Consider the following 14,078-nt stretch of genomic DNA (forward strand, 5'->3'; position numbering starts at 1 on the left):
GCCCAAATCATGCTTCCCCCTCCCCCCATATGCTGCATATCATTCTACCTATGAGCACCCCCATGCCCTTATTAAAACAAATCTGTATGCATAATTTTTTTTAGAAGTCTTCAGTCCGTTCACATTATGCCATGGGTCTGCTTGCGCCACCAGTGGGCAAGTCCTAAATGCTGCACAGAACAGTCTCTGAAGCATTCTTCCTTGAGTCCAGGACAGCCTGATGATACCCCCCTGGGGTCAGGTCCTTCACATCCTGGGCTCACAGGAAGTGGGTTAAGTGACACTATGCAGGCCAGTTAGTCAATGAAAGAATCATACAAATACTGGTCGATTTGCTGTATCCAGTTTGCCATATTTTCCTTATTGATGTAAATATTTTGATGTTGTTTGCTTAATGAGAAAATATGTATAACCTGCCCACGGACATAGCAACAGGGCAAAATGACATAAAGCCTAGTATACCTATAGTAAGAGGGTCAGTCAGTCATGCCTCCTCCTGCTATATCTGCCCATATTCCAGTCTTTATAAAGCTGCTGGTTCAAGAAGAAGGGCTTTAAAAAAGAAGCATAGATCATGCCCCCAAAAAGCATAATCGGGCTAAAGGGCAAGCAGTGGAGGCGGTGCTCATTGTTTAATGTACAGTTAAGGGGTCATAGGAAGATCTTTTCTTTGTTTACCAGGTTTTGGGATATCTAGCTTACCAACCTTCACTGGGGAAGGGTTTTCTGGCACTAGCTGGTGCAGTCCCACCCATCCGTTTTTTTTTCGTGGGGGGGTGGACATTCCATGCTAGTAAGACTAACTATATATAGACAGATCTCTTTCTAAACAAAGGAGATTTACTACTAGTACTCATTTACATACCCGGGACTCGTTCTAAAGTCCAACCTATTATTCTGGCAGTTCTTCATGTGCAAGAGGGTACGTTTGCAAAGGTATTTGTGGTTTTTGCTGGGTGCTACTCAGCTTATTCAGTTAGTCCTGCTTTAAAGGGAACATTCATGAGACAGCATACTTTTCCAAGACTCTCTTCCTCTAATAGCAGGATTATTATCAGGATCCAATACTGCATGCTAGTTCTTGGTACAGTGTAGCTGAATATGCTTAATAATAACATTACCTAGACCTGACCAGGTATGGCAGTGATAGACTACTTTATCAACTTAGTGCACATGCTCAAGATCTGTTTCCTTGGGAACAGATTCCATTCATAGTAAAAGTGAACCATAGTTTCTGACCCGTCAGTGCATTGAGGGTGCATCCCATTTCATAATTCTTAGTAGTGTCCCCAGCACTAGTAGCTGTACTGTCAGCAATAATGACAACTCAATAGCAACTCATTTCAACCATAATGAATCTTTCCGTGATACGTCTGACCCTACTTAGTGTGTTACAACATAGCCTAATAATACGTTTGCATTACAGTAACGTGTTATAACGCCCATTTACTTGTCCTGCAGCCCTTAAAACATCTTCTCTAGGAGGTCCTATGTGTTCCACTGCAAAAATGTGGTTAGCACTTGTCTTCCACGGGATAAAAATTAGTCCTATCATTACCTAAACAGTTTACTGAATTGAGCGATATATAACAGCTTTCAGAAGACATATTAGAAGATAAATCCACATGAAAGTTCAATATTTAGCCCCAATAAAGCTCAAATTAAATATGCTTTGTAAAGTGAGTGATATATTTATGTCCCATTGTAGGAGATGACAGAATTCAGATTGTGAACATTTATACTTCCAGGACTTTAATGAATTGAGGCCAGGATGTTGTGACTTTTTACACCTAGGGCACTGTATGTTCTAACATCCCGAGACCACAGGACACAGTAATGCAATTTGGTACTACTTCATAAACACTGGGAATTCTTATAAAACACCTTTTTGTAGGTTTAAAAAAACACACCAGCCAACCTGACATGAAAACGGAATATTATTTTAATATACCTAATTGGTACTACTCCATTTAGACATATTACATCATACCTAACAACCTGATATGACCACTGGATATGCTTGCAATACACTTAATTGGCACTACTTCATAAAGACCTAGTACTCCACACCTAATGTTACTACTGTATATTTATTTATTATAGGTATTTATATAGTGCTGACAATTAATGCAGCCCTTTACATACTTCACATCAGTTCCTGCCCTCAAGGGCACATGCACAGGCATGTAGGGCCAATTTAGAGCCAACTAAACTTCCAGCATGTAGAGAACATGCAAACTCTTTGCAGATAGTGACTGACTGGGATTTAAACCAGTGACCCCCAGTGCTGCAAGGCCGAAGTACTAACCACTAGGCCACTGTGCCCCATAAATGATATAATACACATTTTTATAGAACAAAGCATCTGCCAACAGGATCCAAATAATGGACATAAATCATGATATAACAAAGGCATCAGTTGTAGAAATGTTTCCAAGTTCTTGGACCTGCAGTTGTTGGAAATTTCTGGCTTTGATATAAGAATGCATTGACTTTTGTTATTACTGTGTCTATGGAATCGCTGTAATGTGGTCAATAACTAGAAGAGTCCTTCATGCTTACAAGTTTGTTGTATTGTTCAAGGGGTTTGTGTGTGTATATTAGGTGTTTAATAATAACAAAGTGAGGTTATGGCACCATACATATTTTTCTTAAGAATTCAGAGATATGATTGGAGTAGGTTGCATCACAACAATATATTGTTGCCATCTAAAGGGTGGGGAGGTGATACATGGTGGGATAGGCTTCCTTGAAGAAATTAGTCTTAAGGGATCGCCTAAAGGCAGTCAGAGTGCGAGATAGACGGACAGGTTGGGGTAGAGAGTTCCATAGGATGGGAGAGGCACTAGTGAAGTCCTGGAGGTGAGCATGGGAGGAGTTGACGAGGGAGCTGGAAAGCAGAAGGTCATTTGAAGAGCGGAAGGGACGGTTAGGGTGATACTTTGAGACAAGGCTTGAGATATAGCCAGGAGCATTATCACCGAAACCCAAACTTAGCATTGAAGACCATTGAATCCTCCGTGGGCCAGTCTTGAAACTAAATTCTGGCCTTTTGCCATGCTCATAGGCAAGGTAGTTTAAAGTAATTTTTTTAAAAATCTGTAGAGCAGGGAGAGGTTCCTCCTTTAATGCAACTTCTAGGATAACATGGGAAAAACACCAATCCTTTCAATTACATGGTTTGGAAATGCCTTTAGGCTGTATGAAGTGTTATGGAACAGTACGATTTTCATGGACAACATCCATGACATTGTGTTTTGGCATTACATATTTTGGATGCATAATTCACTTTTATAATTGATTTGGCTTAAAATAAGCATCAGCAATCCAATCGGATTCATATCATTTTGAAAAAAATTAAGTTTAGGTTGTTTTGGCTGCAACCTCAGCCTTTCTCCTTGCAGTGTTGATTGCTACAATGGCCTAAGTTCAAAGTTTTAAGTTCAAAGTAACTAAGTTCTAAGTTCATGTTCATGACAGACCCAGAACCCATGTCAGTCCAAGATCTGAATCTCATCGCTACTGCCTACTAATGCAGTGCTCTAGCTACGTATGTGTAGTAAGCACTTCCTATTAGCAAAAAGTTACTTGGCATTACAAAATAATTTTAATTAAGGTACCACATGTAAGAATTGGTAAGCTGTAATATATTATATTTTTGTTATTGGGCTTCGATATTCTTTAGATACTTTTTATACTACTTTTGAGACATAAATGCTCAGATTGTCTCAGTGGCTTGGTTGGAGGTGGGTTAATTGTTCTTTATTACAGAGCAGTAAATCCAAACCAGGCTTGAGGTAACCAAAGATATTATAATTCTTGTGCTGGTTTAGAGAGATAATTTTCTCTCTTTCACATTGGTATGTTGCTACATCACATATGGTCTGTGGAAAAGTGCTTCATCCTTGAACCCCCCAGTAGTGTGCAATCACCCTACACTGACACAGTATTGTTCCAGTGCTTTCTTCTCTGATTCAACTGACATTCTATTGCAACTCACACTTAAAGTCCCTTTACCTTTTCTTTGGAGAAAGAACAATCACGAAATGATCAACATGTTTAGAAAAAATTGCCAATTCTGATGTTAATAAGTGCCATTAGCCCTTGGGAATTAACTCAGGCTTGACCAAATTGTTGCAAGTTATCTTCAAATTAGTTGCTTCATTTACCAAAGGTCACCATTAGGTAGGTATGCACTGGAAACAACTACTGGAAAACAAATTCAACATTATCTATCATTAGCTACTAAACTGTTAGAAAAGAACTTCAGTATGAAACGTTATATAGATCAGGGTGAGGTTAGTGTATTTGTGTCATGACACTTTTGCATGTACCCCATTGAATCCCTTTCATTGCTAATGTAATTTCTCCATGCTCCAAATATTCATTTACCGACCATAAATTAAATTCAAATAAACAACAGCCGGTTTGTACTGTAAACTATGACAACTGAGAAATTCTGCCTTAGAACAGATACCACAGGATGTCTCTTACAAATCAAAGGACAAGTTTGGTCACCATTTAAGGTACTAGTAGGCATTGAGGTTTTGAGAGGAAGCCCATGCAAACACTTAAACTCCATTCAATAACATCCAAAGCTACACAATGAGATGGCTGAACATGCCTCTGTGCTGTGTGTGGTGAAAACCTTAAGCAACTCTTGAAGCCTTTACTTTGAACCACTGAATCTTCTGTCAGCAACCTTTACAACACAGTTAACAATACAAGTGAGGTCCTAGTTCTGTGAATATAAGATTCATATATTTTATACACAGCAAGCATTTCTTCATTTAAGCTCAGTTCTGGGACCAGGTGAAAAGATATTCTATTGATAAAGACAACCTATTATTTTCTATACAACTTGCTGCACATAACTTACAAATACGATTGAGGTCAAGGACATTTAGGTACTTAGCACTGTGAAAGCGACAAAAAAAAAAGAGGCTTTTGTACATCGAGTTGTATGGGGTCAACCAGGGTGATACATACCCAGAAGTATATACAAGAGCAACAGTTATAAGGTATAAAATAATGCCAATGGAGTAGAATTAAAGTGACACTAAACTCATGAGTTAAATCTTAAAAATGCATTCTAGTACCTTACCTATTAACAAAAATGTTGCGTATTTCTGTATCACTTGGTTGTAGATCCTCAAATCATCTCTGAATTGGTGCTGACACTGTCCTTCCTTCTGGAGTGTGGCTACTAATTTGTATTGAGATTGTAGTTGAGAATGTAGTCTAAACTACACACACAGGGACCATGGTGAACAAAAGTAACCACCCTCCAGAAGTAAGGACAGTGTCAGCACCAGTTCAGAAATTATTTGAGGATCTACAGCCAAGTTATACACAAAATAATATTTTGTTAATAGTTGAGGTACCTGAATGCATTTTTAAGATTTAACTCCTGAGTTTAGCGTCACTTTAACTTGATATAACATCGTCTCTGGAAGATATTTTTAATATGTAAAAACTTGTAGATTCCCACATTAACAATTTCTTTGTCTACTGAAGTAGAACCAAACAGTATTGCTTATGACCAATCACCCACCATGATGTTTTCCTGTGTCAAAATATACAGTAGCTAATTTTTCACCTTTAGTATTTAACTTACCATTACTTACATACTTTGTTTATAACCAAGTCCCAGTTGTTTTTTTCTAATTATAGAACACCTGTTAGGTTATTATTGGTGTGTGCTGTTGAGATTCACTCCCTCTATTTGTTCTAGTGATTATTGTTACTGGATCAGGAGATGAGAAGAAATCTTCCAGTTGGGGTATACCTGTTTTGATAACAACTGCCAAATGGGGATTTTGCTCCCCACTTTGGAGAGATTTCCACTCAATTCTTATTGTGTTTCTGGGACAAGAAGTAATGTGATCAAGAGTGCAAACATTTTATTTCCATCCAGAACTAAAAAAAAAGACAGACACAAGAAAAGTGAAATTAGTCATGCTTGACTCCTTTCTTATTCCACAGCATGAACAGTATGGGGTCTATTCACGAAGCAGCCGAAGGATCTAGCCGTAGCTTCGGCCGATCCTTCGGCTAGTTTCGGCCCCAAGACCCCTTCGATTCACAATAGCCCGTACAGCTCCCGAACTTAGCCGAGCGGCTCAGTCGAGCCGAAGGCATATGCCTCGGCTCGGCTGAGCTGCGATGAAAGCCAAAGCTGGCCAAAGAGTCAGCCGTGATCTTAGGGCTGGCTCCGGCCACTTGCAGAGAGATCAGCGTCCCTGGTTACCAGCTAACCAGGGACACTGATCTCCAGACAGCAAAGTCTCCCGCTCCCGGCTGCTCAGGAGAGAAACACTGGTTTTTCTTTTTTTTTTATTCTGACACGGAGCTGTGTCAGAATAGAAAGTAAAAAAAAAAAATTTGCCCATAGGAATGCATTGCTAGACTCCTATTGGCTATTTCAATTTGCAATAGCCAATAGTAAACTAGCATTGTACCCGCCCTCTGCTGCAGTTCTCCATCAGGTCCATCAGCAGAGGGCGGGTACAATGCTATTTTACTATTGGTTATTGCAAATTGAAATAGCCAATAGGAATCTAGCAATGTATTCCTATGGGCAAAAATTATTATTTTTTTAATAAAAATAAATAAAAGAAAAAGCAGTGTTTCTCTCCTGGGCGGCCACGAGCGGGAGACTCCCAGAGCGCCAGGGAGAGTTTTTTTTCTTTCTTTTTTTTTGACGGCAGCAGAACCGCCGGACAATAGAAAACTGTTGAGTGGAGCTAGCTGTCATTACTAGCTCCGCACAATCGTATTCTATTTATTTTTTTGTACTTTTTTAACTATTTTTCTGTTCTGCTTGGTCCCTCTGAGTGACCGAGAAGAACAGCCGAGCCGAATGCCGCTCAGCGGCATTCGGCTATTCACTCACTGCTGTCCGGCATCTATAAGAATAGACCGAACAGCAGCGAGTAGCCTGCCGGAGGGTCGGCTTAGCAAATCCAGATGCTGGATTGGCTGAGTCGAACTCCTCCTGCACTTCGGGTCAGCCAACATGCTGAGCATGTTCGTCCGACCCGAAGCCACGCGAAGCCACCCGATGTACGGCTGATTTCAGCCGTACCAGCCTGAAGTGAATAGCCGAACAGCGTTCGGCTCACTTCACTTCAGGTCGGTCTTTCACTCGGCTGCCCACAGCAGCTTAGTGAATAGACCCCTATGAATCAGCTGTGGCATCATTAGAACCACTGTCAAATGGTAAGAGACAGAGTTATGGGCTAGCATAGGGATATCTACACAAATGGTAATCAGCAAAATGATATTAACTGCCTCGGTGATGGGAAGACATTCTGAGGATCCCCATTCTCATTTTTTAATATGAACACATTATAATGTATAGTTCAGAGGTAAAAGTCATTTTATTCTTATAAATCTAATTTCTTCTTTTATTTTCCTCTAGGGATATGGAAGTTCACCAATATCAGCTGCCATCTAAAGCAAGAGTTGGAGGCTGGAACACATAAGGATTCAACAAATCAACTTCCTGATCTTGCTGGAAGATATTTTTGAGCCAACATTTAGCATTTCTTTTTAAAAGAACACACAACGCACATACACAATTAACTGTGAAGTGTACTGTCTCATTGTCCTGACAAACAGAATATTAAACATTTTCTTTAAATAAATATTATAATATTATCAAATCAATATTTTATTGACATGGTTTGTATTAATAATATCATTTATTTTAGGAAAGATCATTTGTTGTTCTGCAGCATCACAACTGAAACATTATTTACAGTGAGTAAAAAAGTCTGCATCTAAAAAATCCAGACATATGGCTAGGTTCCTGACTTTTTGGCTAATCTTTGTATGCAATATACCTACACCTCCTTGAGGGGCATCAATGATGATGTCAGTTGCCTCTGCTCCATGAGTTAATGGCTCTTCTATGTTACCTCTTCTGCTGCTATTCTGTCTTCCTGGTAATGATTAAAGTTGGAGTGCAGACAGGGGTCTCCCTAGCATAATTGCCGCCTAAGGCTGGGAAAGGGGGAAGGGGTGGTGCTGGTGGTCATGTTTGGGAAGGGGGGTTGATGGGGTGCTGGTTGTGTATGCTAACAGTTCTCTGGTCTGCATCCTGATGGTGCACCGCCCAGCTCTGACCGGCATTCCGCCCAGCTTGCTGACGTCACTGGTTGCCAGGAGCTGGGCAGGGGGCTGGCCAGAGAGTCCCAGGTCTGCTAAGAGCTGGGAGGGAAAATGTGTATGGCCCTTACACATTTCCCCAACTGGCTCTTAACAACCTGGGATGCTCTGGATGGAAATGGTGCAGCAGGCTCTGCCTGTACCCACCACATACAAGGAAACACTGCCTGAGGCAACAGCCTCAGGCTGTCTCATCATATGGATGGCCCTGTGTGCATAGAGCTATCACAATCCTTACTTGATGGTGACAGCAGGCAGTACTACTTTCCTCCTTCACTCTTCCACATAAAAAATATACAGTGTTGCCTCCTACTACATAAAAATGGTCCAGTTGACACTGTTAATGCCGAAAAACAGGAGAAGTACGGTAATTCACAAAGCTGGGATTATCGCTTGACATTTTCAGACTTTTCATGGTAAACCTATGAATTAATAACTTCCTGTTCTGCAAACAAATATTCAGCCCAAACAGGAGTGAACATATTTCTTCAGATTTAAAAGAGTTTTTCTAAAGATTCATTTTTAATTGTCATGTGTGGGTTTTTATTTTTTTAAACTATTGTACAGTAAAAGGATCACTGCCATTTATTGACAGGTTTTAAGACATTTTATAGCATTTATTTTCAATCTTTTATAAGCAATGTCAGAAACAAGGAGATAATCTTTGCAGGATTAACTAAAACATCACTAAATCTATGGCCAACTAAAACAGAAACTAAAGTGTCAATCAAATATTGGAAGGACATTTGGGCAAAGTAATTATGGCTCATTTGCCATGTCCCTTTTTTATGTTATTTTATATAGATAATGGAAGTTCTGGTAATACATATGCTAGCCATACACTTGGCAATTATGTTGGCAGTTTTGGAAACTTTTTATCACATTTTTATTGAAAACACAAATGCCTACAGTATATTGCTGAAGGGCCACAAAACTGATAAGTGTATGGAAAGCCAAGAGTTTGAGTCAGTTGCCAACCCCATGGCCAGACTTCACAGGCATTTCTTTTGTGTGACTTTGAGCCCCCTGATTCTACTGTGTAACCGGACAGCTGCCTATGACACCTCTATATTTTATAGCTTTAGAAAATGAACTATATGGAACATGTGGCAAAAGTGTATTTTGTTTGCAATTTTGGCTCCCTATAGGGCTGATTAAGTAATTATGGTATGAAGCCCAATAATTGTGATCTTTGAGCTGATTTTTTAGCTTTTTATCTTCAGGGTAAGAATGGGACACATAGGCATCAGACTCAGAAGTCAAAATAGTATGTTTTCAGATGCTTCTGTGTTGCTTTGACTTACCTCAAGGAGTTTCCTCGAGCTGCTTCTAAGTTGCTTTTGCAATCACATTGATTTGTATAGAGAAGAAAAGATGTTCAGATGTGAATATTCATGTACATGAGTCACACCACTGTCAGCTTTTTATTTTTCTATTATGCTTGCACATTAAATTCAAATGAAAAAGATAATTTCAAAGCTCCAACAAGGTATATGGACAGCTAAACAAATACAAATCTTCCTAATGTGGTTGGATGTTTTTATGGACATACATATTCTTCTATAGAAAGGAGAAAATAATTCAACTGCAAATTATTAATTATTCTTATTCTTATTATTCAGGATTTATAATTATTCTTCTAAGAAGAATAATATTAATAATAATTAAAAGGACTTATATAGCACCAACAGTTTGTGCAGCTTTACAAAGTAAAGGGAGACAGTACATTTACAACAGAGTTCAATGCAAGAGGATTGGAACTGAATTAAAAGATGATGTTCTAAATACATGAAAAAAAAAATGATGGTAAAAATGATATATTTTTAATTCATTTGACAGAAGTATCTATTCTCAAGTGATATACACGAAAATAATGCTGAATGGAATGTGTAACCCCGCAAAGCAGAACATATACGTTTATGTAATGATGCTTTTAAAACAGGAATGTCAATCATGCACAATTGTAATATCACATTTTTTAAATCCACTTCTATGTTTTACCATATGTATGGTACTGCTGAAGCAACACTGAAAGGGTTAATCAATAGTGGCACCCTGTCATGTCTGGAGACAGACATTAAAAAGAAGGAGAACTTTGAAGTGACAGTTCTGGTGATCTTCCTGTCAGGACTGGGTTTAGGATAAATGACAGCTGTGGGCTTTGTATCGATTATGTGGCATCCCTATTTATCTGCAGACAGCAGAGGCAAGGGCACCTAATAACCCTAACACAGCGACTCCCTGTGTGACCACCTTGTGCTGCCGCAGCTGATGATTGCTCACTCTTTCTGAGGCCGATGGCTTTTTAGCATAATTCAGGCTTGGATTTTCATAAGAGCGCTGCTTTTCCAGCTGACCATATTTTATACTTTTGTAGAATACTAATTGACTGCTATTGGTGATATCATATAATATATGATATCACCAATAGCATCACTTATATAAATAAAGCATCACTGTCTACCTCTAGATATAAAATCCTAAATTATTTTATGCAATTAGTTAAACTGTGCAGTTAAAATAATCCCCTGTATACAACAGTTGCAGTTATGTTATCTGGGAATGATCTTCTAAAGGCATGCTGAGCCATTTTTAACTTCTGTCACAAGTACTGAATACTTAATATGTTACTAGGAAAATACATAAGCAAAAGTATTGTGCATCACAGATAGGCTTGCGTGCTAATGCAGTAAGGCAGTGTAAAGAAAATGGATGATGTACACATCGCAGTGACCCATAGCAATCTGATTTATGTGTACACTAGGCAGGCCAATGGATGGTGAATACTAGTTTCTTATGTTATAATTTTTTACACAAATTGAACTTTACTCTTTGAATAAAATGCACACTTTGTAAGTCCAATTCTGACCAAATTTCTATGTATTTGTTATTTTGGATGATAATTAATTTTGGATGAGTATTAGAATGCGTGTAATTATTGCCCCCTGCTCCAAAACAGAAATTTTGAAAAAAACACTGAAAAAACATTTTTTTTATCCCTTTTCTTGTCTTTGTTGGAGAGATTTCCCCTGATTTCTTATCCTATTAATATTTACACTGCCAGCAAGAAAACTGGACAGAGCTTCTAACCCTCTCCCACTCTTTCCAGTACTTAAAAAAAAGTTTTGGCTGTAGTTGAGCTTTAAACTTGAAGCCTTTTATATTGGTACCTGATATATGACTATACTTGCAAGTCATTGGGGTTCATTTACTAAGGAAGTACAGACTTAGCAAATTAATGTTTACTAAGAAAAACAAATTTCAACATGCAAAATTAAAGTTGATGGAGCTTAGTAAATATTGCAAATTGGCATTCACTTCAATCATCCAATCATGCGCAAGAACACATTGCTTTTTCCATTGCACCCGATTCAAAGTAAACAAAGTTCTTATTTGGTAAACCTTTTCTTATTTTAACTTTTTCTAAAAAACGTTCACTTTGCACAGTCTGTACTTCTTTGGTAGAGTGACCCAATTCATGGGGTCAGATTACATGCTACATATACATAAATGACAGACAATGAGAAGACTATGGCATTGACCATATGGACTTATCTAATTAATACCATTTAATTACATCAGTTATGAAAGATTATATGGCTAAGCATGCATTTTGAACAGCACAGCAAAGGACCCATATATTAATGATACATTTTTATCATATTAATATAGTATATAGTTTATCATATTAATATAGTATAATGTTTATATAATATAGGTTTTAGTATGTTTGGGCGCATCTAGCCCTGACTTCAAATTTGAATACTTGATGTACAAGGATCAGTTATATGATTTATTTTAGGGTCAACTTATTCTAATGACATTTTTAGGTTTGCTTTTAACCCTTGGAAAACAAACCCAAAGCCATGACACTATTGATTAATTTATCACCTTATTTCTCGTGTTTCCTTGAAGTTTTACTCACGGGCACATGAGCTTTGGATCATGATATGTCAAGTAGTATTAATTGCGCTACTTTATGTCTGTTACTTCAGTTCTTTGTGAAGGAAGAAGACTGTAGGTGCATCAGACTTAGTCTGGTCTACCCTGGAGCAGTTCCTCACCGATCAATACAGAACGCCCTCCTTACTGATCATTACAGAACAGTAGCTTGACCCTTGTAATAATCTGTGGGAGCATGTTCTTGTGTTCAGATTTATCTACAAAACAAAGACTATTTTCTCTCTCTCTCTAGTTCTTTTTTCTTTCCCATACTTTCATATCTGTTATCCAAATACTTTAAAATTGTAATTTTGCATTTAAGAAGTCTTTATTTTGTGATTTGGAGAGCTAAAATATATTAATTAACATATCTTCGATATTGTTCTCAACTTCTCTAGCTCACTCTTTTCCATTGCGACTGTTATGATTGTTGATGTTTTTATTTGACTGAAATTATGTTCACTGTTATGATAAATAATAGTAAATCAGTGCTAAATTTAGTTTATTAAAAAGCTGATGTACTTTTATTATTATATATAATTTTAATTTATTTAAACATATTGATTGTAAAAGGTAAAAATGGGGTTTTCCATATTTGTTAAATAAATTTAAAAAAAAAAAGGTCAATCCTTCAACTTTTCCTTGTATGGACCAGTAGACACTCCAAATGAGAAACCCCCTGACAAAGGATGGGGTTTTTCTTGGCAAAATGGTGTTCAAGCATGGAAAACCTTTGAAAGCAATGTGTTTGTAAGCTGCAGTGGTGCCATTACGAAAGATTTCTGAGCAGCATTAGAATGGCTTTTTTATAGACAGAATTTAGCTGACTGGTAGCAATTTTGTGTTTTGGGGTTCTAGAGTGGAAAACCCCTTTAAAGCCCATACAAAGGCATTTATGTATTTATTCTTTCTGTTAGAAAGCATGTCATGAGAAAAATACAGGAACTGCCATTGCTGAGCTTGTTTTGTAAATGCTAGTTGTCTGGCTGTTATGATAACGCACTGGTTAGGACACGTAAGTAGATCAGAAATGTCAGAGAGAAGTCAGATGGCCTCATCTGCATGTTTGTTCCAAGTTAGTGATTCAAATCACTGGAGCAAGAGGGTCACCTGAATAGTCAGACAGATAGCATTTTAAGCAGCAGAGGTCAGAACATTGTATTCTGGGTTTTTAAGTAAAAATGCAGAAGTTCATAAGTCTGGGTACAAAATCCCAAAACAATGTGGTACCACATTTACTTTCCATTGGTACCACAATTACTTTCAATTTCAAACTTAAAAAAAAATAATCCTCACCTTTTAATGGGGAATGGAACCTTATACTGCACCTCAGGACTTGGAGCTCACTTTCTTTTCTTAGTCGATACATGTGGATGGTAAATCGAGTGGACATGGTATCAACACACATGCAAACTTTTCAGGTCATTTATATGTAAAGATTTTCCAGAAAATAATGCCTAAGGTTATCTTAAAGGAAGGCATCAAGCTCTCATCTGCTAAAGAGGTTCTCCTCACAGTCTAAGATTTTGCTGTAAAAATGAGGGGCCCCTATTCCTGCAATGTTGTTGTCACTGAAAGTAGTGATGTCCATTTCTGTCAATAAAATGAAGCTACCCCATTTCCTTACTTTCAACAATCTGCAAAACTCAGAAATAATGGAAACCATTAGCTAAGCGCTGCACAAACTGTTGGCGCTATATAAATCCTGTATAATAATAATTAGCTGAGATTACCAGAAATCTATTACAGGCATGATGATATTTAAAGCTATACTTAAGGCAGATATAAAAGACAAATTTTTGCAGCTCTGTATTCTTTAATACATCATTAAAGGCTCATTTACACCAAAATCAGAAGGTATTTGTGTACCTTGTGATTTATGTGCGATCAAATCCGATGTGTTGGGATTTTTAGGCTTTTTTTCTATTTAGGTCAAGCTTTCGGTGAAGTAACATGTCCACAGT

General features: G+C 37.9%; 1 long non-coding RNA gene across 1 annotated transcript in view; it reads left to right on the forward strand.

Annotated features, from left to right (window-relative positions):
* The window catches only part of LOC108796024, a 22,886-nt gene extending 15,334 nt beyond the window's left edge, over positions 1–7,552 (forward strand). Inside the window, exon 2 of the long non-coding RNA XR_001941779.1 lies at positions 7,424–7,552. This is a non-coding gene — a long non-coding RNA (uncharacterized LOC108796024). The remainder of the gene's footprint in view (positions 1–7,423) is intronic.
* The last annotated feature ends 6,526 nt before the right edge of the window (positions 7,553–14,078 follow it).

Source organism: Nanorana parkeri, unplaced genomic scaffold (assembly GCF_000935625.1).
Source record: "Nanorana parkeri isolate BGI_ZX_2015 unplaced genomic scaffold, ASM93562v1 scaffold1042, whole genome shotgun sequence".
Classification (NCBI taxonomy): domain Eukaryota; kingdom Metazoa; phylum Chordata; class Amphibia; order Anura; family Dicroglossidae; genus Nanorana; species Nanorana parkeri.